Genomic DNA, 23,249 nt, shown 5'->3' with positions numbered 1-23,249 from the left:
TGAGCCTTCAGTTCTGCGGAAAAGAAAAAAAAAACACTTGAAAATATCCCAAATATTCCTTGTCAGGTAACTTTAAAAAATTAGGTTAGGATCTTTTCACAAATTCAAAGTTAGTTTCTACAGGAAACTTTTACAGCTCATACAATGAAACGTGACTGAACTTAATATGAAATAAGCCCAAAAGGATATCTACTTCCAAGGCATACTTCTAAAAGCGTCATAGACATGTGAAAACGTACAAATAAATGTGTAAACATAAAGTGTAATTCAGTCAGAAAAACTAAAGGCAATGGTGCCCGATGCTCTGAGGTAATAATACAATTTTCGTTGATTAAATTTATATTGTCGTGAAAACCGCTCCACAGTTATTAACGTTGTGGTAATGTGGAGTCGTAGCCGAATGTGGATGCTGAAGCCCATTCGAGCGAGTAGCACGCACTATAGTTCCCGAAACAGTTATTTCATGTAGCTTTTTTTTTTTTTTTTTTTTTTTTTTTTTTTTTTTTTTTTTCCATCATGATTTATTTTGGCAAATCTGTAATATATGTCACATAAGGGAAATTATAGTCCATCACCCGTCATGTAGTGGCTATTTCTGGTAAAATAAGCCAAGATTCGTATTTTATACACACACACACACACACACACACATATATATATATATATATATATATATATATATATATATATATATATATATATTATATATATATATATATATAATAGGTATGTTCATATGTGTGTGTGTGCGTTTTACATGAGTATTCAGAGGCCACTAGACCGTAAGACCGAATAGCGACTTCCCCGTCCAATAATAGGCAATGAAAGCGAACTTGACATCAGTGCGGATAACGGTGAGATGATCCTAAAACTCCGTTTCGGAACTTACCGCGGATGTATTTCTGAAGAAGCCAATTAGGACATAACTGTGATCACCGGATGGACAGTTTATTATCGCCCTTGTATAATTTACGGTTACATGATTGTAGTTCCTTAACTGAGCACCATATGGTTCGTGGATATGTCACATGATTCTAGTTCCAAGGACTGGACTCCACCCCGCCCCCCAATATCTCTCTCTCTCTCTCTCTCTCTCTCTCTCTCTCTCTCTCTCTCTCGAACAGCATATTCTTTGGAAGTCAGTGGCCCCTTTGGTGAGCTTGTTCCATATGAATAGGGTTCATCTTCTTAATAATAATAATAATAATAATAATAATAATACTATAAGTCCACAATTATACAGTAAACTACATTACATACAATTTACTATATAATTGTTGATTTTTATTACTCAGTGTTTTTGCACGAGATTGTGAATTTCTTAGCAGTAATGATAATATTATAATAATAATCCGAGGTAAATTGCTATCTCTATAGCTAGGTTTTAAATGATGATTACTATTTTATTGAGAGCGCCTCAGTGTTTTATGCAAAAATATATGTATTTAGAAAATATTTGATGCGTTGCAGTACCGAAGTCCTGCTGAATCCTATTTGGAATGGGTCTGCGGTTTCCCGACCTCTCTCTCTTCTCTCTCTCTCTCTCTCTCTCTCTCTGGCGAAAAGTGTTTGATAAAGTTAGCATCCATCATGATTAAGGTAGATCTTAAAAAGACCTGAATAATTCCATTACTAAATTATTTCCGCCTGTATAATTAAATGTAATAATGTTCACCACTTTCCAATTGTTCCTCTGTTCACGTGAGGGTCGATTCCTTTCCATACATATTTCATGGCCAAGTGTCCTTGAAATCGTCTTTCTTTCACCCGAAGGCTGGTGAGGACGTGACAGGGGTAACACAATTGAGGAGGAGGAGGATGGCCAAGGTCACCCATCCATCCAGCTTCTCCCATCCACTTTCCTCCTACCTAGCTGCCGATGGCAGGTCAGATAACAAAGTGCTTTCCTCAGGTGGTCAGCTGAGGAATCGGGTGGGCCAACAGAATTATAAACCCCGAAGGCCACCGATGTTTATCCGCTTTTGACACTGGAATCCGTTGATGTTGTGGACATGTTTGTATTTGTTTTTTTTTTTAATTCCTCATTTTAAATGTTATGAATTAAGGATACATTATTTGCCGTTAGAATTGCACTCTTAGGTTATGAAATTAATCATACAAATGGATAGTGAGTGAGTTGAATCGTATTAAGTGCCTTCAAACTTGTTCGAAATATCTGGAAGCGAAGCCAGTTACTGTCTTCGAAAGGATACTGGGAAATCAGCTGTGAATTGCTTGTGCAGTGTCGTGTTGTCTTTTTAACAATACACAAGAAGCTCTTCGTTCCTCATTACATATTGCAATGATACAACGAGAGAACCAACCGTCTTCATTCGGCTTCGCAGTACAGAATTGATATTTAGTTTTGAACGACCAAGGTTGAACGTTCTGTTTTCAGAAATGAAGCTGTATAAACAGATGACTGTTAATCGCAGCGCTGACATGACTGCTCGAGTAAAACGAAATTATCAGAATTGGTATTTGGTGGATGATGAGTCCGCCTCCGCACACACACACACACACACACACACACACACACACACACACACACACACACACACACACACTCAACCCCGGCAGGATGAGAACGGACGCTGGTGCAGTGAACGCCCGAGAAACGTCAAGGGAGCGAAGGAAAGATATTTTGGTCATGTGATTCATGTCCGTTAAGTCATCTCGGCTAATGTAACGTCTTTCTGTCTCTCTGTCTGTCTGTTGTGGATAGACCATGTGGCGACGTACGAAGGAGGCGTTGCCACCACCTGCTGCCTCCGTTGCGCCTTCTTCCTCTGTTCCTCTGTTCGGATGCGACAGATAACACGGGATCGGGAATATTGCTGCATTTGCTCTGAAACGTTCTTCTGTCTGTTACGGTCGGAAGTCGTTTCCGAAGACGTGGATACATACATATACTATTTTAATTTTGTTTCTGCGTGTGTGGACGTTTCCCTCGTTTTTCTTGATTTTCCTGTTGTCCTATTTATTTATTTGGGAGCGGGTGACTCGTTTGAATGATAGGAGTCGATGCCTGCTGGGGTTCCGAAGCAGGTGGTCATCAACGGGGACGGCAGTGTCCCGAGGATTAACAGTTTCTTGTGGAGAGATTTGCAGTCTTATCAAACAAGTCGCAAGTCGTTACTTTTTGCTTTCCTCTTTTATAAATATGAAAATTGTCTATTTCATGTCATGTTTTATCTTGATTTTTCTGTTCGTACATGATTTATGCAGATCGTGTTTGTGTATGTTGTTTCAAACATGACACGTACGTTCAATGGAATTTGTTTGACTGTTTTTTTTTCAGATTTATTCCCTATTCTCATTTTTTAAAAGATTTTCTACAAATTTATTTCCTAGTTTATTTATTTTTATTTCCCACAGTCTTATTTCATAATTCACATTTTTCCTCTTAGATTTTTCCAAGATTTTATTTCATAATCTCATTCTAAATTTTTTTCTAAGATTTTCCCCAGATTTATTTCCTAATTCTCATTTTTTTCTTAAATTTCCCTAAATCTATTTCCCAATTCTAATTTTTTCTTAAGTATTCCCCATATTTAGTTGGTAATTCTCATTTTTTCTTAAATTTTCTCCACATTTAGTTGATAATTCTCATTTTTTCTTAAATTTTCCCCAGATTCACTTCCTATTTCTCATTTTTTTTATAAGATTTCGCCCAGATTTATTTCCTAATTCTCATTTTTTCTTAAATTTTCCCCAAATTTATTTCCTAATTGTTTTTTAAGATTTTTTATTCCCCACATATATTCTTAATCCTAAATCATTTTCTTATCAACTTAAATTTTTCCCTAATTTTTTTTTTTCTTTTAGATTCCACTTATTTGCTAATCTCATTTTTTTTCTCTATTCGATTATAAATTTCTCACTATTTTCCCCCGATTCGTATACTTTCTATTTTGTCTAATTTTTTGATATTGATTTTCCCCCAGATTATTTCCTAAGTCTAATTTTTTCTTAAATTTTCCCCCGATTTACTTCTATTCTCATTTTTTTAAAGAATGTCCCCAGCTTATTTTCCTATCTCTCATTTTTTTCTTAAATTTTCCCCCGATTTACTTCCTGATTCTCAATTTATGATTTTTGTAAGATTTCCGCAGATTTATTTCCTAATTCTGCTTCCCAAGCCAATTCCTGACGAAATGGCCTTTCATTATTGGCATCTCTCTCTCTCTCTCTCTCTCTCTCTCTCTCTCTCTCTCTCTCTCTCTGCTGAAACGGAATCCGACGAATACCTCGCTATCTCCCGGGGCCATCTTTTCGTTTCTGTCTCGCTGGGAGGCATCCGGTCTTCCCTAGTGACTCATGTCCACCTTCCCATGGGATCTGCCGTGTCCTCCTGACGGCGATATGACTCCTACAGCTACTCTCTCTCTCTCTCTCTCTCTCTCTCTCTCTCTCCTCGGCCGCTGTTCTGACGCTCCACGTGTCCGTCTCTCTCTCTCTCTCTCTCTCTCTCTCTCTCTCTCTCTCTCTCTTTTCAGGGGGATGCGGTTGGCTGGATGGGATACTTTCGTCTCCATTTCTTGTATGCAATTATTATTATTATTATTATTATTATTATTATTATTATTATTATTACTTATTATATTGCTTGAAAGAGGGTCTTCTAACTAATACACCATATTATTATATTATTAAATTATTATTTATTATTATTATTATTAGTTATTAATTATTATGTATTATTATTATTATTTATTTAAAAAATTTATTATTATTTTTTATTATTATATTATTATTTTATTCATTATTATTCTGAAGATGAACCCCATTCTTATGGAACAATCCCACCAAAGGGGCCACTGACTTGAAATTGAAGCTTCCGAAGAATATTAAGGCGTCCATTCGAAAGAAGTATCAGCAAGGTAAAGGGAAAAAACCAACGCTAGAAAATTCACAAATAAATAGATAAGAATGTGAGTGGATTACGGAAATGCAAGGAGAACTCTACTAGGGTAGTGATGCGTTGCGTCATCGCCTGAATTCCTGGAGTCCGAACTGCATTTATGCAGACTTCCCATTTTGAGGATCATGGATCGTGGAAATCATCTTAGAAAGAATAAGATTTTACCGTGATTAATCCACACTCCATAATGATATTGAATCATTGGACGTATACGATCAAATTTCGGCAAAATTGATATTTATGAAATTAAATATCCATTATAAGTAAATAAACGTATAGGCTGAAATCCGAGCCTATCTCGTTAATTTTTTTTTTTCTTTGCTGGCCCGGCGTGTTAGATTTCAACTAATTCTTTTATGACTAATATTATTTTTCTTTTTCGATAAGCAACGTTGGCGCAACTCGGAGACTATATATGACTTTTATCGACTTTTTTTCTTGTGAAATAACAAAGGGTATTTCATTCAGTATGAGATGCACTAAAGCTTCACGCTAAAAATAACGAAGAATAACGCTCCATAGCTCGTCTTGCGTTTAAACGTGATAAACAGCAATCAATTCCTGTGCACTAGCATCTGACTGTGTCAGTGAATTCTACATAACTCTATATAACTGTAAAATTGATGTAATTTAAGATGCAAGGAACGGTGACGTTATTAGCTGGTTTTACTATTTTAAGCCTTCTCCTTTTTTTCATGGAATTTCGTAAGGCCTGCCATCTCTGGGACAAAAAGTTGAGCATCGTCCCACCGACTCCATTAACGTTAAAAGAAAAAAAAATCTTACTTTTTTCTACCCACAGAAGCTGTTTGAGAGAGAGAGAGAGAGAGAGAGAGAGAGAGAGAGAGAGAGAGAGTATTAGACAAATATTAAACACTGAAATGAACGTAGAGAGAGAGAGAGAGAGAGAGAGAGAGAGAGAGAGAGAGAGTGTGTGTCTTAGGCAAATATGAAATACTGAAATGAACGTGTAGAGAGAGAGAGAGAGAGAGAGAGAGAGAGAGAGAGAGAGAGAGAGAGAGAGAGGCTCAGGCAAATATGAAATACTGGATTGTAGTAAAAATTCTTTTAGAAAGAGAGAGAGAGAGAGAGAGAGAGAGAGAGAGGAGACTCAAGCAAATATGAAATACTGGATTGTAGTAAAATTCTTTCAGAGAGAGAGAGAGAGAGAGAGAGAGAGAGGCCGGAATGCCAAAAAGTAGTTGTAGCTCGTAGGTTTCTATAATTTATCTACCCTGTATGTTTTGGCAACTGTAGAGGACCCAGTCCTGGTTTGCCATACATTCGCGTAAATAGCCATTTATGTGCACGAGGGATAAAGCATAACTAATGGGTCTTCTGTGGTATGTTAATATCTTTAACTTTCGAGTTAACAGCCTTCCCCCTCCGTCGTAATTTCGTTCGCATTTAGTGTCGGAGTTTTTTTATTATAATGAGAGAGAGAGAGAGAGAGAGAGAGAGAGAGAGAGAGAGAGAGAGAGAGAGAGAGTTACAAGGATTAGGGTGTCTCAAAGACTTGTTAGTCCATCCTAAGAGGAGACATCGTGTGCTCATTTGTCTCTGGGCGCAGGTTTTACTGTTCATTCAGTGTCCTCCTAATGATTTTGTCTAGCTTTCTTTTAAACTCTCCACACTCTTGCTGTTTACAACTTTATTCCACGTGTCACATATCTTGTATGTGAAGGAGTTCCCATAGTGGGATGTGTTGTATCTCTTCAGTTCTAGTTTCCATCAAATATTTCTTGTCTGGTTTTCGTGTAGCCTGAATGGGTTACTGTCTACTTTTGTTATGCATTTCAGTATTTTGAATGTTTCTATTAGATATCCTCGCAATCGTCGTTTTTCTAATCCATACATGTTCAGGCTCTCTACAGAGAGAGAGAGAGAGAGAGAGAGAGAGAGAGAGAGAGAGAGAATATCTGACTCTCAAGGGAGGTAGCAAATACTAGTGAAGATGTCTCGAAAGTTTCCGAATTCTTGGGTGAATCGAATCTCTCTCTCTCTCTCTCTCTCTCTCTCTCTCTCTCTCTCTCTCTCTTTGTGATAGAGACGATGCTGATTCACTCACAGACGCCCACCGTCGTTGCAGTGTCGAAGGATGTTATCTCAGGGGACGGCAGGATGCGGTGCCGTTCTAAGTGTTTACTGTAGTGACGTCATGACCGTGACCGCACCGAAATTTCTCATTAGGCACCGTCTCCCCGGCCGTGCCATCTGTGCCTCGCTGTCATTCACAGAAACGCTAGACTGTGCGTCAGCGACTGCGTCGTCAGCTACTGCGTCAGCAAGGAGTCGCTGGTTCTAGCGCTACCGAAGCTTTTTCGTTTTTTTTTTTCCTATTTGAAGACACCTGTGGGCCTATACAGGAAATGACAGGGTCGAGTACGAAAAGGTCTTACGTTTCTGGGTCTCTCAGTCTTGTCGCTGGTTCTCTGCCGTGTGGTTTTTTGTCTTCGCTTAGAGAGAGAGAGAGAGAGAGAGAGAGAGAGAGAGAGAGAGAGAGAGAGAGAGACCCCACTTGAGTTCCGGCTATTATGGTAGGTACAGTATTTTCATATTTTGGTACAACTTCACACGGTTTTTTTTTCTTATTGTTGTCCCGTTTTGGTAATAGGTGATAAACTACATTCTTTGGTGAACCTTTCTTTTGTGCGTTCAAACTTCTCCAGTTCAGTGCAACTTCAGCTGTGAAATCGTGGGTGATCATTGTGCGCTCGGTGTATCTGTGCAAATGGCGAAGTGTTCTGTAATTTCCTGGGAAGATAATGTAGACATATTTTTCAAAGGCGTTTCGGCTCTATATGTTCGTTCAAAGTGATTACGAATTGGCTATCTTATTTGCATTCAAAAGAACGGTCTCTTAACTGTTTGGAAACGCTCAGATTACAAATAACAATGAATAATTCGGCAGAATTAACTTTTTATTGGCTAGTGTCGTGGTATGCCACTCAGATGTCGTGGGTTCGCGCCTCCCCGAGGGGCTATGGAAAATCACTGTCTCTTTATCGTGATCAATTACCGGTGCAGTGTGTGGGGGGGGGGGGGGGGGGGCGTCTTTAGCGGTGGGAGGTTGAAACCAACACTCTTTGGAAGACTGTATATCAAGTCAGTGGCCCCTGTGGTGTGCTTGTTCCATGAGAACAGGTTTCATCTACTGGAATAATCGTGATAATAACAAGAAATTCAGGGACGAATCTAAAACACAAAATACGACACAATCCCCCTCATATGACATCCCTTTAAAAGCAACAAGGAATCCCGAAAGGTCAAATAAATCAAATAGAGATGAAAATGCATCAAAAAAAATTCCCCTGTCGATGCCGCATAGCTATCATCCATGGCGTATGAGGACTTGATCTGGGTTGTGGAGGGTACTACACTTATTGAAATGGAACTGTCATAGGCTATCTCTCTGTCTTTTTTTTTTCTTCCTGGCTTCTTTCTTTTTTTTTAACTGTTTCATAGGCTATCTTCTTTCTTTTTTTGGCTTTTTTTTTAATATATATATTTCTTTTTACATTATTCGTAAGTTTTTGTGTGTGCTTTGTAACCACTGCTTGCTTTTATCTTTTCTAACATTATTATCGTTTTCCGGGCACACACACACACACACACACACACACACACACACACACACACACACACATATATATATATATATATATATATATATATATATATATATATATACATATGTATATATATATATATATTTATTTATATATTATATAAATAAAGGAGCCCATAAAAACTAAAATATAGAAAGTAAGTACTGTATTTCAGAGAGACTTCTGTCTCTTTTATTAGATATAAATTCTGCTGTTTACAGAACATTTTTACCAGTCATATATATATATATATATATATATATATATATATATATATATATATATATATAATATACATATACATATATCATATTATTTTTTTAATTCTTTACATATATAAACGTACATACATACATACATACATACATAAACGAACTCATCCTCTAAGAAATAGGGAAAGCGAAGCCTACAGACAGACAGAGAGGAGTTTGAGTCTCCCATAAATTCTACCACGTTGATTAAGCGGAGCGCATCGTGAACTTGAGCCGTGAAATTGACTGCTACGCTTTGTTTATGATGGTGGCCTTTTTGGTGGCTCCACCCTCTCTGAGGACGAGCGGTTGTCGCCATATGTAACGAGATGCCACCATCAGCCATGATGGTCCACGCCAGCTCGGCTCTTCCATCCTCCTATTTTCCTTCGGGCTCCTCGCTGTTTTTATAACAAGGTGATACCGTACTCAGATTATTATTATTATTATTATTATTATTATTATTATTATTATTATTATTATTGTTTGGTGATAAGGCGAAATCTTAGATACGGGTTACGCTTAGATGCCTGTTACGAATGAGAGTATTTGTATATATTTTTTTTTAAAGAACTTATGGAAGTGATCTGTTTTAACAGGGTGATGGTACTTCCACACTGCAGTGTTCAATTGCACGCGTGTGTACATCGCCTTCTTGGTGGCGACACTCTTGAGCTCTTGCGCGTTTCTCCCCTGATATTGATGGACGCTGTTTCCCCTTATTTTCCATCGCTTTCTACCGGCGCCTCAGTGGCGTGATCGGTATGGTCTTGGCCTGCCACCTTGGCAGCCGCGAGTTCGATTCTCGGGCATTTCACTGAGGGTGGGAGGGGAGATGTGTATTTCTCTGGTGACAGAAGTTCGCTCTCGACGTGGTTCGGAAGGAAGTCACGTCAAGCAGTTGGTCCCGTTGATGAATAACCACTGGTTCCGTGCAACATCAAAACACCAAACAAACAAACAAACAATCGTATTATACCGCAGGAGGATGTAGTAGGGGCCTTGGTAGTGATAGGCAGGAGCAGAGGACTCCAGGAGTGCCTCGTTGGACGAGTGGGTTACGTGCTAGGCTACCGATTCGGTAGTCCCGAGTTCGATTCCTCGCTCTGCCAACGTGGAATCAGAGGAATTTGTTTGTGGTGATTAGAAATTCATTTCTCGGATCCCTCAATAAGAAGTAGGTCCCCTGTTGCTAGGAGAGTTGTTAACCAATCAGTTCAGTGGTCTGGTTAAACTTAGATATGCTTTTTTTTTTTTGTTTTTTTTTTTTGAGACTCCAGGCGACGTTTTTCTCTTGGGTTTACTCTGTTACCGTTTTTAATTCACCGAGTATTTGGTTCGGAAAGACAGTTACTATTTTTTAGCATTAAATCTTTGTGGATATTGAATGTGACCTGTTTCATATCAAAGTAAATGAATCCTCCACGTGTGGTGGGCACGCTGTATTGGCCTGAAGTGACCGAGAGTATGTTGCCGATAGTAAACTTCATAACTGGTTGTCATTATAATCTCTCTGATTATTCTCTTACTGCACCTCGTTCTCCTTATGACTCGGCATTAGCATATCTCTTTTGGAGGGGAGGACCGGGGCCATTGGCATTTCAGGACTGGGGAGCTTGTCGTTCATTCCCGGTGTGGTTTGCCAAAGCCAGTTATACATCACAAAAGGGTGTATATAGACATTCCAGCGCGTCCCCTCGTCCGTCGGGCGGTTGCTGACTTTCCCTGGAAGTGGAGGTTGTTCCAGGCGAGACCTTGATTCCAGACTCATGGCGGGGCGCCTTCGGTGTTGCCCCCTGGCCTTTTTATGTGACTGGTTATTGTCTTCCAGTGTTACTCATCATCTGTTCCTCGAGTGTTACCTTCTTCGCAACGTAATGAAGTTTTTTTTTCTTCTTTTTTTACCAAGTAAGCAGACGAAACTTTTTTTTTTTTTTTTTTTTTTTTTTGTCTGGTGAGGGGCCTGCTGGCCTTCACCATATTTGGGGGACATTCTCTCGCGGCTGTAAACATGACTGGTTCGGGTTTCTGTCATAATGCGAAAAATAAATGTTTCTAGTGTTCAGTATGAAGAAAATAATATTTATTGTCTTCAGTTCGGAGAAAAACATGTTGATTGTATAAGGTTTTGGAAGAAGGACAATGTCTTGGCTTAAACTTTGTGGATGATAGTCTACGTACTGTTTCATCTGGCTTCACGAGGTCTATTTCAGATGTGATTTTGGTTTAACTGCCTCTGGATCACTAGATGTGACTGACTTGGGGGGAGCCAGTGGGTTTTCCCATCATGGCTCTCAAGCTGTCTGACCAGTTTCTTTTATTATTTGCGTAGGACTTTTTAAAACTTCTTATTTTTTATATTTAATTTTTATGACCCAATTTTTTTTTATATTCAATTTTTATTACCTGATTACAGATTCCAATTTAAGATAGAAACGCCCTTTGCTATGAACTACGTGCTTTGTAGAGACATGTTTTCGCTTTATATGAGTGCGACAAGTTTTTTCTTTAATAATCAGAAATGCGTTATTTAATAGAACAAGCTTAATCTTTAGAATGAGTTGCATGAATGCTGTTCACTATATAAACCTTTCCTAGTGATTCACTGACCTTCGTATTGTCAGCTGGCAGGGCCCAAATTAATCCTCTTCGTTTCAACCGATAGGGACGTCGATTGCCACTTATACTTCTACTTCCACTGCCCAAAGCTCTGCTGCGTCAGACTTCTCAGATCGCTGAGTGGTTCCAGTCCTTTTACATCATTCCACTCTATCTCTCAATGGATGAAAAATCTTTATTTCACTTTTTTTTTTACTTCAGAAGTTCTATGAAGAAATTGCTTTTGTAGATTGTAAAATAATTTAATATTGTAGATACAATTATGTTTCATATTTTTACCAGGAATTTTTGTAGTCTTGCCAAAATCATGAATATCTTTTAAACTCTAGCAGAATAAACCTTGTATTGTGGAAATTATATTGTCGGGTAATTATGCTATGAATGACGTACATAACACGGTGTAAGCAGCACCGAGTCATTCATGAAATAGGTAAATTTAATAGTAGCGATGAAACCTTCTTCGAAATGTTAGTCATTTTTTAAAAACAAGAGGCTTATTGTCTACACCGGAAATGACGCCTTGTTTGATTTCGTAGTTATTCTTATTACTTTTGCAATCTTGCGTCCACTGAACTTGTCATTTTCTCGCCTTTTATTTTTACAGAGCGTTTTTAACCTGTGTTCCTTTTCTTTGCACAAATTGGTACTCGTGTCTGTGTTAGGAAAGGTCTTGTCTGTTTTGTCCGCACTTGTACGTACAATAAAAAAAAAACAACCCTTAGTGTTATAACGTCGAGTCTTAACCTCCTCATTATAATGTGATTGATATCTTAATTGATAGCCGGCGATGATAAACCCTCATAGCCTGCTGAAGGAGAGAGAGAGAGATGAGAGAGAGATGAGAGAGAGAGAGAGAGAGATGAGAGAGAGAAGAAGGGGGGGGGGGGGGGATGGGTACTTCCTCGCGCTTCCTGGCGTCCACTGGGTGGTTCTTCTTCGGCCTTTCCCGCATTTACATAATTACAAGGCTTATTGAATTTCAACGCTTAAGTGGGGTACCTTCGGGGAAGGTTTTCGTGGGGGGTGGTCTCTCCTGTGTTTGGCTGAGCTCGGGGAGTAATTAATACCGAGTTTAAAGGGCAATTGGCGGCGTCAATGGAGAGGCCTTGTATGAGCTCAGACTGACTACGCACAGTACAGTATCCCAGAGTAGAGTAGTGCAAGGCCCGAGGTACCTTTATTTACCTTCCCACCCCAGTTTCTCTGGATTCTGCTCTAGGAAGGGATACTGGCAGTATTTCTTACCTTAAAAAGATCTTTTTTTTATTGGATGGTAGGCTTTTCTAATAATGCTGGAATTGGCCTTGGCAATAGGACTGGATATGCCTTAGTTGTCTTTGTTTGTTTATTGCTTTTGGGGTTCTTGAAGGGAGCAGAAATTTTTTAGTTTTAATATATATATATATATATATATATATATAGATATAATATTTATATATATACTATCATATCATAGACATATATATATATATTAGTATATATATATATATATATATGATATATATATATATAGATATATATATATATCCAAGTATTTACTACATGATTAACAACATCATTATGCGAGTGATTTGAGGAGTTATAATGATAAAAACATAACGGCCCCTTTCTTTCGCCTGACATAACTGCGGCTTTGCTTTTAACCAGCGGAGCTAATTTCAGAAACCATTTAGCACGATTACTTGACTCGGGCCGTTGTAAACCGAGAGGGGAAAGTGCTTAAAAAGGTCGAGAAGCATTCCATGGCTTGATTGCGTGTAGTTTTTTTTTTTTCACCCCAGGGTTGGTTGTGCATTAGGTTACATTCGTTTAATGGTTGCGTTGGATTTCATATGAAAGCTTGTTCATAATTGTTATTCTGCATGGAAGGAGTTCCTCGTTGGACGAGTGGTTTTGCGCGCTCGCCTACCAATCTGGTGGTCCGAAGTTCGATTCTCGGCTCGGCCTGTGCGGGATCAGATGAATTTATTTATATTTCTATCACCGTTGCTAGGTAACCCATTGGTTCCTAGCCACGTGAAAATATCTAATCCTTCGGGCCAGTAGCCCTAGGAGAGCTGTTCATCAGCTCAGTGGTCTGGTACAACTTTAGATATACTTAAGTTCTGTATTGACGGTTTCGATTCTCGTGAATTCAGTTTGATGGTGAGAATGTAAGAGTGGAGAGTCCCAGATTCGTGAACTTGATTCGTGAGAGTTCTAAGGTTTTTTGTTTTTTTCAGCAACATTGACACAGTAGAAGACCCCGAAGGTAGACAGAATAGAAAAAAACACCTGCTTTTAACCATCCGAGTGTAGCACTTAGAAGAGCTTTAAACAGCTCTTATCTTTTTTTATCTTTTTTTATTCTGTGACCATAAATGGACTCTACAGAATCAACGAGTAGTCCTATCCATCCAGGACATTTTTCATATTACTTAATTCAACCAAGATTTTTTTTTTAATGGCGCGAATGGACTTTACACAGAAAACATTTCAGTCTGCTGAAACTCTTCACCATAGCAACGTTTTCATTTCGGTGAAATATATATATAGTTTATTCTTGCTGATATGAGGTCATATAACCCACTGTATAATGGAATTCGTAGATGAAATCAGAAAAAGAACGAAATATCTTTCGTTCTTTTTCTGATTTTTTTTTTTCGAATTTCAAGAATATAATAGATAATTCATCGAAATGATATGGACAACCAATGATTCTCTCTCTCTCTCTCTCTCTCTCTCTCTCTCTCTCTCTCTCTCTCTCTCTCTCTCTCCTTATAATATAAGCCGTAATTTACTAGATAATTCATGGAAATTAAATAGACAACAAATAATTCTCTCTCTCTCTCTCTCTCTCTCTCTCTCTCTTCTCTCTCTCTCTCTCAGGGAACAGAGTATGAGGTTATTTAAATTGTACACACGAGCAGCTGTACAAACCTTAGGTGAAAGTCTGGAATGTCAGCTCTTTCGAAGAAGAGTCGACAAGAAGAATTATTCGTATTGAAAAAAATCTCGCAACTAGATCAGTGGTTCTTAACCTTTTTATTACCACGCCCCCTCTCCCAGCCACACGACGCCCCCCCCCCACCACCACTCAAAGAGCTGGAGCTTCCCTCCAAGAACCCCCTCCCCCCTTGCATCTGAGTCAAACTCTCTTAGAGTTAAAGAAAAATAAAGAACAGAGAGGAAGAAAGAAGAAAGGGGTGTTTTAGTCTTTGGGAATGCTTACCGAGATACTTGACACAGCTTCCAAGTGACTCTTTTTATCAAGAGAATAACGAATATAACTGGAGAAGTCTTTATTTTTTCCCTAGGGCTCGCGCCCCCCTTTGATAATTTCTGATACCCCCCGAGTTCTCCAAAGAAATGGTAGTAATGCATACGCAATTGATAACTTACCCTCAGTAATGGTCGCTGAGTTGTATAGACAGACGATGTGCATATTACCCCAGTTCAAGTATTATTATTATTATTATTATTATTATTATTATTATTATTATTATTATTATTAATGTTTGTGTTTGTTTATGTTCTCCCTCTTGTGTCCTTGATTCTTGGAATTGCAGATTAAATATGCACTCTTTAGCTGAAAGCTTTCATACCCAGCTAAGTAAGACCTTATAGTTTAATTATATTCATAAAGATATCAGCGTTAAAAAGCGCAAATTTATTCTTTAGTTAGAATTTTCTTAAGTACTCTGTTATCACAGCATGCGTATAAATCAAAGTCTTGTGTCTATTTATGTGGTTACCGTTATTTTTTATTTATTTTTTTTTTTTTTTGTTCCTAGAAACCACTGGAAAGTTGGGATTGTATTTGTGTAATTACCGTGATTTTTGGGGGGGTCTTTGAAACCACTAAAATATTATTGGTCCATGAGGCATGACACCTGACAGTGCCCAAGACTACTACTGGACTCTGAAAATATGCACACATACATTGTGGGACATATAGCATCTCTTCCTCCCACTTAGATAGCGATTCGTTCATTTATTATTATTATTATTATTATTATTATTATTATATTATTATTATTATTATTATTATTATTATTATTATTAAAATAATTTGACCACACCACTGTGCTGATCATCAGCTCTCGCAGGGCTGGTCCGAAGGATTTGTTTTTTACGTATATTTTGTTTTTATAATTTGTCGATTAAATTACAGTTTTCTTGAAAACAAAGTACAGTAAAACCAGAGAGAAGCAGCAAAGACTGAATTACTAAAGATTTACATAGAAAGGTGTTGATTAGCGCAGGACATCATTGTATCAGCTGACTGCCGCGTTGCTGATCGTCATTGTGTCATCAGACCCTGGCTAAGAATGTAATTGCTTTTTCTTGTGTAGCGACAGGTATTGCAGTCATCTGAAAAGGGAGAACCATCGAATAGAGTCGGAGATTTGAGGTTTTCTTTGTCTCGACTGTAGGAAGATTTCCCACGATTGTTTCTCTCTCTCTCTCTCTCTCTCTCTCTCTCTCACCTCTCTCTCTCTCTCTCTCTCGACAAAGGGCGTGTCAGCAGCACAGCCACGTCTTCCCTTCAGAATAGACGGGTCCTCTCACTTGCTCTCATGAGTTTCATTCGAGTTCATAGAGGGTGAGGGAAGTTGATGATGACGCGCCCTGTCATTCATCACTGTTGATACTCATTTCCTATGGTGTCAGAAGGACGGCTCCCACGATGTAAGGAACTTCAAGGAACACCCCTCCCCACCCCCGGCTCCTCTGGGCTCTATCTTGTCCTTCCTTTCGCTTTATATTGGACTCGCCTCTTTTCCTTTTTGTCTCTCTCTCTGTCTCTGTCTGTCTCTCTCTCTCTCGCGCTCGAGTCTTGTAGGGCCCGTTGGGGCGCCGTCAACCGGAAACGCCAAGCAGTTGCATGACTGCGTTTAGCTCCAGTTTTTTTTTTATATTTTTTTATTATTATCCTTTTTTTGGGGGGCGGATCTTCCCCAGTAGTCAATTTCGCAATTGTGCTATTATCGTTGGGCATTGTTTGGAATATTGTTATATCATCAGTGAATGAGGTCTTGTGGTCATCAAAGTCTAAAGAGTGTAGTAGGCAGATCTTGGATAAAATGTTTCCGTACTGAGTTCTTTCATACCAACCGTTATTGGTATGTTCAGGTCTTACTACAACAAGGTTATTTGCTTGGACGCGGCGCAGGAAGATCAAGCGAGATTTCATTGGAATCACCGTTGTTTCGTCTCAAGCATCATTGAACCACGACGGCACAGAATGTTGTTGGGCTTTCTCGAAGCAATGCCAGGGGATTTCCCTTTTCCCTTTCATCTTAAAGACAGACTTCCCCCTTGTTATATTTCTAAGGGGCTCTATATTAACGTAGAAATATATATATATATATATATATATATATATATATATATATATATATATATATATATATATATATATAGATTCCTGAGAATGTGCCCGAAATAGCATGTACATACAATGACATATGAGACATTATATATATCTTATATATAAAGATGATATATATATATATATATATATATATATATATATATATATATAATATAGAGTATTATATATTGTTAAAAACTTTTAAATCATACATTTCTCTGCTTCATGCATTCACCCTTCCCCTAAAGCCAGCCCAAGCAAAGCACCCCACCACGTTGAGCCGCCACCACAGGAGAACCGGTCTGTCTTGCCAGTGCCAAGAAGAGGAGGAGGTATAATATAAGTACTAAATATTCTCCGGACCGGGGTTACCTCAACGCCGTATTGGGATCACCTCTCCTCGACCAATTATTAGATTCCTCGCGCCTGAATCACCACCGCGATGCCCCTCAGGGGTATCTCCGAGAATTGCCCAGAGGAAGGACTGCAGCTCGGGCGCTTATTTCGGACGCGCTTCCAGACTGCCGGCAGGCCTCCAGAAGGCGGAGGGCGTCCAGAAGACGAAGGCGTGGCGGTTGCTGCTTTGGAGACCTCCTCCCCCCCGGACTGGGCTGGACGCGAGACTGGAGTTTCCACTTTTCTGATTGTAAATTATACCGTCCGGCGATTCTTTGCGCTGTGAAGCCTATCGGCTCTTATTGCAAGGCTTCGAAGGAAGGTCGTAGGTTGGTAAAATAGGCTCATGCTCTCAAAAGTGTACTCTATATATATGATATATATATATATATAGATATAGATATATATATATATATATATATATATATTTCTGTATATATGATTTATATATTGATATATTTGTATATAAATATTTATTTATACATGTATAGATAGATGATATATATATTTATGTATACACACACACACACATTATATATATATAATATAGATATATATATATATATATATATATATATATATATATATAATATATATATATTATATATATGTGTGTGTGTGTGGTTTTGTGTGTGTGTGTGCAAGAGTTCCTAAGCTGAAAAGCTTCCGTTAACCTGAGTAGTGAGGTATGTACTTGGTGGTCAGTCGACTGACGAGGACAGCTGATGAGAGAGAGAGAGAGAGAGAGAGAGAGAGAGAGAGAGAGAGAGAGAGAACAGACGTGAGTAAAGGGTTCTTGTGAAATTGCATACAATTTTGTCGTAATCAGAAACAAGAATGAGAGGATTTCGTGGAGGTCATCAAAAGGTCTATTTGTGTGTGTGTTTGTCCCCGTAAGGGGTGGGGGATAGTGTCCTCATCGCACCCCGTGCGATGCACTGTAGGCATTATTCAAGGTTCTTTCTGCGTCCCTTCGGCCCTTAGCTGCAACCCCTTTCATTCCTTTTACCGTCATTATTGTAATAATATGAAAGCAGTTTCCACGAAGGTCAGAAGTTTGCCAAAACATGACGACGTTTTATCGTCGTGTTCGCAATGTGTGGGCAAGAGGGCTTATAAAGAGTAGACAGTGATTATTAATATTAAAAGTCAGTTTTATCATGTCTTGTACGTCAGGACAGAAGTAAACGGCCCCACACGGCGCGTACGAGGCCATGGCTTTTAAATCATGGGGAGGTATAACGTTGTACTAAGATTCGGTAAAATGGTCAAAATGAAATCCCTTAATTCAGAGAGAGAGAGAGAGAGAGAGAGAGAGAGAGAGAGAGAGAGAGAGAGAGAGAGAGAGAGAGAGAGAGGTCACCGTTTGACTTTCAGCCGTTAGTTCCGTCCCTGGCTTATGTTTTTCTTAATTTTCTATTTATATCAGGGGTGCAATGGACCCCAGCCTGGGGCTGGCCAGACTGCCTGGTTGAATTACTTGTTAAGTAGGTCACTTTTAGGAGGTTCCTACCTGGTGAAAGGTATTCTGATAATATAGGAGGAAAATAGACACTTTCCTGCACACACACACACACACACACAGTATTTTCCATCAGTGAGAAGCAAGTCAACATACTCACTCATCCGAAAGTTATATTTTCTACATTTCAAAGTTGGGACTACAAAAGTCCTTTACAGAAGTTCATATATTGGTTCGTAAGTATACCTTTTTGTTTTGGTGGCTTTCCATCTTTCCGGAAACCAGGAAGTCTTGTTTTGGGGTGATTTGTTCTTGGGAGACATTAGTGATGCATCGGGAGACCATCTTTTCCACAGAGAACTCTGGCTGATTTTCATAGCCATTCGCAGCGTTTTTATCTATTTACCTAATTATTGATTTTTTTTTATATTTTCAAAAAGTGGGATCTGTTTTTTCCCCGTTACTTCCTCTTACTTCTTCTTAATATTCTTTGGAAGCTTGAATTTCCATTCATTGGTCCCTGTGGTGGGCATGTTTCATATGGATAGGGTACATCTACTGAATAATAATAATAATAATAATAATAATAATAATAATAATAATAATAACTAGACACTCCCTCATTAATCTAGGAACGTCAGTGTATCCCCATCTTCAAGGGATCCCCTGCTTCGACTCTCTAGATGATCGTAAAGCAAGAGAGAACGAGTTGGGTGGGCTGGTGTTGGGGGAGAGGGTATGGTGGGTATTCCTCTTATGGAATACATCCCATACCATCTTCGACACCTGTACAAACACCCCTTCTCTCTCTCTCTCTCTCTCTCTCTCTCTCTCTCTCTCTCTCCACACACACACACACATCTTATTGCCGTGCCCACCCCTCCTTGGCATGCGTCAGTCAATAGCAGCAGCAAAGAGGGCACACCATAATTTCCATCATCACAGGGGAGGCGGAAAGTGGAGAGTTCCTTAATGAAGACATTCCACGCAGCTGAATCTTTGGTTTTTTATTATTATTATTGTATATGTCTTTCATTTGGCGCAGATGTAATTAGAAAACTTATTTTCCGGTTAAAAACTATAGAAGCGTGCTTCTTCTTTCTTTTTTTTATGACAAAATCTTTCAGTTCCATTTATTGTACTCTTTGGGAGTGTTATTTTTTAAATCTTTATTTACGAACACGAGAAGAGCCGTAAAGGTTCTTCGGAGATTTGCTGTTTCACAAAGTATTTATGCAATGATCGATTCTTTTTTAAACGTAAGGAAATTATAAGGTTTATTTCGACCTTTTAGGACCAGAGGAGAAAATTCTGTTGGTGAGGCAGACTTACTTACTTTGGTTATGTGCGTCTTTGCATAAAGAATTTAAGAGTCCTTCCAAATCTTCAAAATATTGGGGCATCAGTGTGTTACATGACATTTTCGCTCAATTTTTCGAGATCGATATATTTTCATATCCTGATACATATTTCATTTCGTTTTCGTGTACAGCCATCATTTTCGTTCATTGTGGACGATTTTCACTTAATCTTTCAAGACAGGTATTCCATATCCTACTTTCATTGTAATTTTCTTTTCGTATACGGCCAACTTGGACCCCGTAGGGGGTTAGTGGATGAGGCGCACTGTAGGCATAACTTGAGGGTCTTTGCAGCTTGCTTTCCTACAGGCCCCTAGCTGCAACCCCTTTCGTTCCTTTTACTGTACCTCCTTTCATAATCTATTTCTTCCATCTTACTTTCCGTGGTGCAAATGCGAGGCTTCCCTCCTGTTACATCTCTCAAACCTTTTACTGCCAATTTCCGTTTCAGCGAGCGCTGAATGACCTCATAGGTCCCAGCGCTGGGCCTTTGACCTAAATTCTCTATTCAATATAAGTATACGGTCTACTTGGAGCTGGGCAAAGGGGGCCAAAGCACAGAAAGAACTTCATGGAAGAGAGAACTGATTTATGAGAGAGGAAACTAACTCACTAACTAACTGCTTCTTCGATTGCATCACTGCGGTCGCTGAGAATTCCCTGGGAGAGGCTGTCTGCCTGCCTGCATGCATGCACTAACCGCCGAACTTTCAGTCATCTGAACCACACACACACACAGACACACACACACACACACAAAGGTGTTCACTCTGCTGCAAAACAACTCGTGGGTAATTTTGTATTGTCGAAGTCTGGAGTTTGCTTCGGAATTTTCTTAAGTGTCTGTTTCATATTAGCTCGACGCTGCTTTTGAAATCATCACGTTATTATTGTTAGTATTATTATTATTCAGTAGATGAAACCTGTTCATATAGAACAAGCCCACCAAAGGGGCCACTGACTTGAAATTCAAGCTTCCAGAGAGTATTAAACTGTTCATTAGGAAGAAGTGAGAGGAAGTAAAGGGAAATATTACGTCTTTTCTTGTTTATAAACATTTTTGCGTTAAAGAAATATAACGTCAGACTTACGTATAAACATTTGTTTTTACGTAATGCAAATTTCAAGTTATATTTCTGTTAACGTTTTGATATGAAAATATCTCCGCAAAAGCAAATATGCTCTAGATTTCTTTGTCGTGAGTTAATTCCTCTGTTTGAATTTTTAGTTTTCTGTCAAAGATAACTGCCGAGAAGGCATTTTTTCTGTCCGCCCTCAGATCTTCAAAACTACTGAGGCTAGAGGGCTGCAAATTGGTATGTTGATCATCCACCCTCCAATCATCAAACACACCAAATTGCAGCCCTCTAGCCGTAGTAGATTTTTATTTTACTTAATGTTAAAGTTAGCCATGATCGTGCGGAAGAGAGTTTCATGGACCGTGGCTGAGTTTCATACAGCAATTTTTACCCGTTTTTTTTCTGTTATCGAATGAATTCCATATTATAGCTGTATGAGGTGAAGTTTTTGTATTTACGAAAATGATTTCGTGAACGTCCACTAATTTCTTTCTTCTTCTTTGTGTGTGTGTCTGTGTGTGTGTCTGTGTGGCCTGAGCTCTGGATTACAGAAAATTGGGTTGACTCGTTGCTGAAGTAAATTCTTTCTTATTATGTCTATATTGGAAGTTAGTTCCATTTGATGATTTATATACAATAAGTTATCCTTTTGATATACTGTCATTTGCATCATGTGTAATGGCTATTATCCTTGCCCAGCGCCGTAGGAAATGTTCACCAGAATATCCGAATTATTTTGAAATGTCAGCAAGCAAGTGTTTTTTGTAGATCTGCCAGAATGCAAATCCTATTTCAGAAAGTGAGGACATACGCTTGTGACCAGAATACAGACAGTACATACGTAGATAGTACAGTGTAGTACACAGTACTATTCTCGTATCACTTTCGGTAAGTTACCGGTAATGAAAGGTAATGTTCGAAACCTACTGTGTGCAGCGTAGGATTGATGATAATTAATATTGGAATATTAATTGATAATTAATATTGTAATATCAATTAATAATCTATATTGTAATATTAATTATTATTAATCAGACGATGCACACAGTAGGGTTCGAGCATCACCGATATTTTCATTACCGGTAACTTACCGAACGTGATACGTAGACAGTATTGTGTACTACACTGTACTATCTGCCTATGTACTGCCTATGTAGTCTGTAACAAACACAACATTCTAACACAGGAAAACCGAATTCCCTTCTGTCAATTTACACATTTACATATCCTCGATTTCATGATGTATCCTGTTATTTTTTTCCTGTTCTACGCAGAGCGGCATATGATAACAAAACTGCCAACATAACCCAACAGGGCTGATAACCGTATCTCCGATATCGGCTGCGATAAACACTTTGGTCGAGTTTTCATCAATCGGTTTACCTCGGTGTGAATGAAGATGCGTCGCCAAGAGATGATCCTCAAACAGTCAACAGACTTCCTATGGACGAACCGTTTCCCTCCCCGTATATGACGTAGAATGATCAAGATGCTGTTCGCCAGCGCTCTGTAGTTGATAAGCATTTCTTGTTGAAAGTGGTGATGTAGCTGTAAGATAGGATATTTATTTTATTCTGCTCTGCTGTTACGACGTTATTGCCTTTAGTTTTGAAGTCGAATTAAATATCCCAGATTGCTCTTTAGATGTAAATCATTTCCGTATTTAACCCTCTGGACCTGAAATCTGTCGCCACCTAAGTTCCCTGGATGGAAATTATTTGTATGCAATCTGTTTTTTTATATAGTTTGTTCAATATTTTTATTGCTATTCTCAATATTACTTCCGTCATTACCATTATTATAAACACTATTTTTAATAATAACTATTTTTACTCCTACACCTTCAGCAACTGTGTGAATATTACCGATTATCGTTTTTATCATATATCTCGTGTATCTCGGTTTGTGTATTCAGTGTATATGGCCTTGAGCTGAAATAAAGATTATTATTATTATTATTATTATTATTATTATTATTATTACACAGTACCTGAAGAAAAATATAAAGAATTCATCGCTTATTGCATTACCCGAAATGATTCGTGATGTACTTCCAGTACAAAGAGGTCAGGGAGGCAGATGGGGCCGATAACGAAAGTCAGGATGACGTATGACTCATTACGATAAGACTGCCTGATAAAGGCGTTTGGGCCGGCACAAATTCCACTACACCAGGACGACCGCCATTCTTAG

General features: G+C 38.6%; 1 protein-coding gene across 1 annotated transcript in view; it reads left to right on the top strand.

Moving 5' to 3' along the window:
- The window catches only part of LOC135222018 (uncharacterized), a 366,510-nt gene that overhangs the window by 157,240 nt on the left and 186,021 nt on the right, over nucleotides 1-23,249 (top strand).

The sequence above is a fragment of the Macrobrachium nipponense genome, chromosome 3, assembly GCF_015104395.2.
Source record: "Macrobrachium nipponense isolate FS-2020 chromosome 3, ASM1510439v2, whole genome shotgun sequence".
In the NCBI taxonomy this organism is placed as follows: Eukaryota; Metazoa; Arthropoda; class Malacostraca; order Decapoda; family Palaemonidae; genus Macrobrachium; species Macrobrachium nipponense.
The sequence above is the reverse complement of the archived record's forward strand: the minus strand, read 5'-3'. Positions and strand labels throughout refer to the sequence as shown.